This window comes from Dromiciops gliroides, chromosome 3, assembly GCF_019393635.1.
Source record: "Dromiciops gliroides isolate mDroGli1 chromosome 3, mDroGli1.pri, whole genome shotgun sequence".
NCBI lineage: Eukaryota > Metazoa > Chordata > Mammalia > Microbiotheria > Microbiotheriidae > Dromiciops > Dromiciops gliroides.
Window position 1 is genome coordinate 262,592,503 of NC_057863.1, and position 4,210 is coordinate 262,596,712.

The following is a 4,210-nucleotide window of genomic DNA, read 5'->3' on the forward strand; positions in this document are numbered from 1 at the left end:
AACTAAGGAAGTCTAAATGAATGTGAACTTAATATTAATAAGAGTATTATAAAATATAAACTTGATCACATGACTATAAAAAGCTTTTACAAATATTCTCCTTGTTTTAAAAACTAAATATAAAACACAATCTCAAAAGCATGAAAATCTCTATGAAAATAAACCCATACCATTAATTTCAAAATGTATATGTAATAGCATAGAAATCCTATGTAACCTCTGAACTGATATTAATACTCTGAGTGAATTCAGAACACCTTTGATTCCGATATCTAAAATCCCCAATACTCATATCAATACCTTGCTGCTTACTTCTACATTTCTGTAAAATATATACCCTTCCATGGCAAAAGAGGCAGAGTCTTGAACTATGTTGATTGTCATTCTTATTCAGCTTAAGTTTTTCTTCTTTAACCCCTCTATATTGTCTGTCAGTCTTTCCACCATACAAATGCTTTATAAGATTACTAATTAAAGACAAAAGCAGGTTAGCAAAATTATGAACAAATCGAGCATATCTGGAATTTAAAGGGTTTTCTAAGGTTGTCTCAGAAGCACAGCCAGGCTGGGGAAGGGCTGAGCCTAAAGCTGCAAATGCAGGTAGAAAAAGTTGAGCATGCGCATCAGATCTCTGGACTTCCCAGGCAGGGGAAGCTATGGGCTTGGCCATAGGAGGAGTAGAGGGTGGGGTCTGGAGAGGAGGGGAGGGACCAGCACAATTTGAATCACACTTGATTTTGAACTCAGGCCTGGATTCCTCTTCCCCCACCTTGCCTCCAGGTGCTAGGGGATTAAAAGCTTCTAGAGGGTGGGTCATTGCCTCCAGGCATGCAAAATTAAAGCAACAATTAGTGTTAGAACTGGGAAAAGCTGCAGGAATCTCTTCAGGTTTCTCTGAAAAAGCATGGTTGGGAGAGGGAGAGATATTTCCTTGTGTGAGTAAGTTGCTGGCTCTTTTAACAAAAATAAAAATAAAAATAGAAAATCCACAAAAACAAAGCATTAACATGATCTTATCTCCCATTTGTCTGGTTAAACAGACTAAAATAAAAAATAGGGTAATTAGGGAGTTTAAAAGGTCCATTCGAAAAAATTTAAAGGAAAACACAGCCAGTACACCAGTACTTAGCAGTTAAAGGGAGAGGGAGGGGAAATTTCTTACCCAACCAGAAGATCAGAAGTGAGGTTCAGCTTTCCTCTTCGTGGTCAGCCATCTGTTAAGGGTTAAAATTCTAGCTAAACTGTCTAAAATATCTAATGAGTGGTCGCCAATAAATTATAAGCTTTAGCAAGTTAGACTTTTAAGCATTTATTAAGGAGAATAAGAATTTGGTAAAGAGAGAGAGAAAGGCCTAGATTTCTATCTATTAAAAGGAGAGCACATTTCTAGCTCCCTTCTCCGCCAGCGTCCTCCGGAAAGAGAGGGAGACTGAGCGCCAGTCTCTTCCTTCCTCCTCCCACTAGCTCGCGTCACTTCCTGACTCCTGGTCTTGCCCTCAAAGACCTTCCCTTCATGGGCAGAACTCTTCTACAGTAAGTATCCAGCAGGTGGCATTATTCCAATCGTTACACATGTATGCATTTAACTCTATTTACACAATTAAATTATGTGAATTAATAAATTCCCCCATCATTTCTCCCATCAGTTCTTCTTGTATCCTCTCCCCTCTCTCTTTTATTTTTTCTTATAATACCTTCAAAACATAAGAAAACCATAGCTCTTTTGTTACTGTTGACCAACTCTGTGACCCTTTATGGCAAAAGGATTCTAGAGGAACATACATACTCATATACATATATACATACATACATAGATGGGTGGATATGTTATAATGTAAACTGTATTTTTATAAAAGCCCTTCTGATTGTTACATTTTTATTTTTCTTTTCATCTGTTTTTTTAAAAATTAGGAATACTTGAAAATACTTGATTTCATTACAAATCCTCCCTCCCCCCCTCCTTGATACTTGGTTTTCTAGGTAAGTTATTATTGGTTATAAATCTTTGTCTTGTGCCCTTTTGAATATCTCATTTCATGTTGTCCATTCCGTTAAAGTGAAAACTGATAAATCTTATGTGGTCCAGATTGTGGTTCCATGTTATATGAATCCTTTCTTTCAGGCTGCTTATAATATTTTTTTTCCCTTTTATTTGAAAGTTCTGGGTTTTGGCAGTAACATTCCTGGTAGTTTTCATTTTGGAATTTCTTTCAGGAGATGATGAGTGCATTCTATTTTCATAATGCCCTGTTCTAATATGTCTGCACAATTTTCTTTAATAATTTCTGGAAATATAATATCCAGGTTCTACTGTTGGTCATGGATTTCTAATTTTTATCTCATATGAAATATCTTACATATTCCTCTTTTCTCATTCTTTAACTTTATTTTGAGAATTTTTTTGTTAGAGTTTTGTTTTGCGTTAAGAATTTTTGTTATCTTCCTGCATCAGTAATTTCTATTTGGTCCATTCTGATTTTTAGGTTCTTTGTTTCTGTGGTGAAGTTTTGTACCTCTTTCGTTTGCTGCTGATACTTAAAATTTTTTTTTTCCTCCTGGGGGCAGCTAGGTGACACAGTGGATAAAGCACTGACCCTAGATTCAGGAGGACCTGAGTTCAAATCTGACCTTAGACACTTGACACTTACTAGCTATGTGACTCTGGGCAAGTCACTTAACCCTCATTGATTGCCCCACCCCCCAAAAAACATTCTTTAGTCCACTATATCAAATTGCTTACCATCTCAAAGAGGGGGAAAGGAGAGGAGAGGAGAGGAGAGGAGAGGAGAGGAGAGGAGAGGAGAGGAGAGGAGAGGAGAGGAGAGGAGAGGAGAGGAGAGGAGAGGAGAGGAGAGGAGAGGAGAGGAGAGGAGAGGAGAGGAGAGGAGAGGAAAGGAGAACAGAGATGGGGGAAGGAGGCAGGGATAGAATTTGAAACTCAAAACTTTTTTAAAAGTTTAAAAATTGTTTTAACTTGCAATTGGGGAAAAATAAAATATTATAAAATATCCTTTCCTCCATAATTGTCATTCCATTATTATATCTTTTTCATACTCCTCAGTTTTGTGGGGTTTTTTCAAGAATTCTAATTGTTCTTGTGGGCAAGCTTTTTTTTTTCTTTGAGATTTTAACTAAAGGTTGAGTTATTCTCCTCTTCTCTCCTTAGACAGCTAATGGTACACTAGATAGAGATTTGGACTTGGAGTCAGGAAGATCTAAGTTTAACTCTGGCCTCACACACTTATTTAATGAATGTGAGCCTGGCCAAGTCATTTAACCTCTGTCTGTTTCCTCACCTTGTTATGAGAATAAGATGGCAATAATTGTAAGGTGCTTTGCAAACCTTCAAGTGCAAATCTCCAAGTGCCCTCTAAGCACTAGCTATCATTTTTATCTCCCAGGTTTGTACCTTAGTCACTCAGCCTCATAAAAGTACTTTTTTTTGGGGGGGGGGTATTTATTTTTGTTGCTGAGGCCTCAAGAATTGAGTTTTTGTCTTCCATACTCCGGAAATCAATTGAACTTGAGGATTTTTCCTTCACCGTGGACACCAAAGCTCTTCTTTCCTATGATCCACCTTCGTTGAAGCTCTTTGGATGAGGAGAAAAAGGAAAAAGAGACTTTTTCTTAAATCCTCTGTTAAATCCAAGGATACTCTCCACTGTTGTGAGAGACTAGTTAGGGCCTTTTCCTTAAGCAGTTGGGGGCTGTCATTTTCTTTCATTTTCATCCCTCGGGATTTCTTCCTGCAGAAGCAGTTGAGAATTTTTTTTTAAATTAACTGTCAGTCTGAACTGAGGCTTCCTTTTCTTCACACCGAGGTGTCGTCTTTTCCCTAGTGGGTAGAGTTTTTTGTTTTGTTTTGTTTTGTTTTGCCTTTAGCTCCAAAGTCTCTTAGTTTCTCCTCATGGGCTTAACTGTCAATGAAGGCCTTTTAGTCTTTCACTTTCACTTTCTTCTCTATGGGGATTTCTTACCACTGAGGTCTAAAGCCTTTCAATTTCATCCTAAGACCATCTGGATCATATTTACTGCTTGTCTAAGGGGTGAGTTGTTTAGTAATTGGGCTGTTTAATGGTGGCACAGAGCTGAGCTGTTTCCTTCTGCTCTGCAACTTAGCCTAGAATCTTTTAAGATGTAATCTTAGAGAAGTGTCTTGAGCATTGAGAGGTTAGGTGACATGACATGTCCAGGGTCACACAGCCAGTAT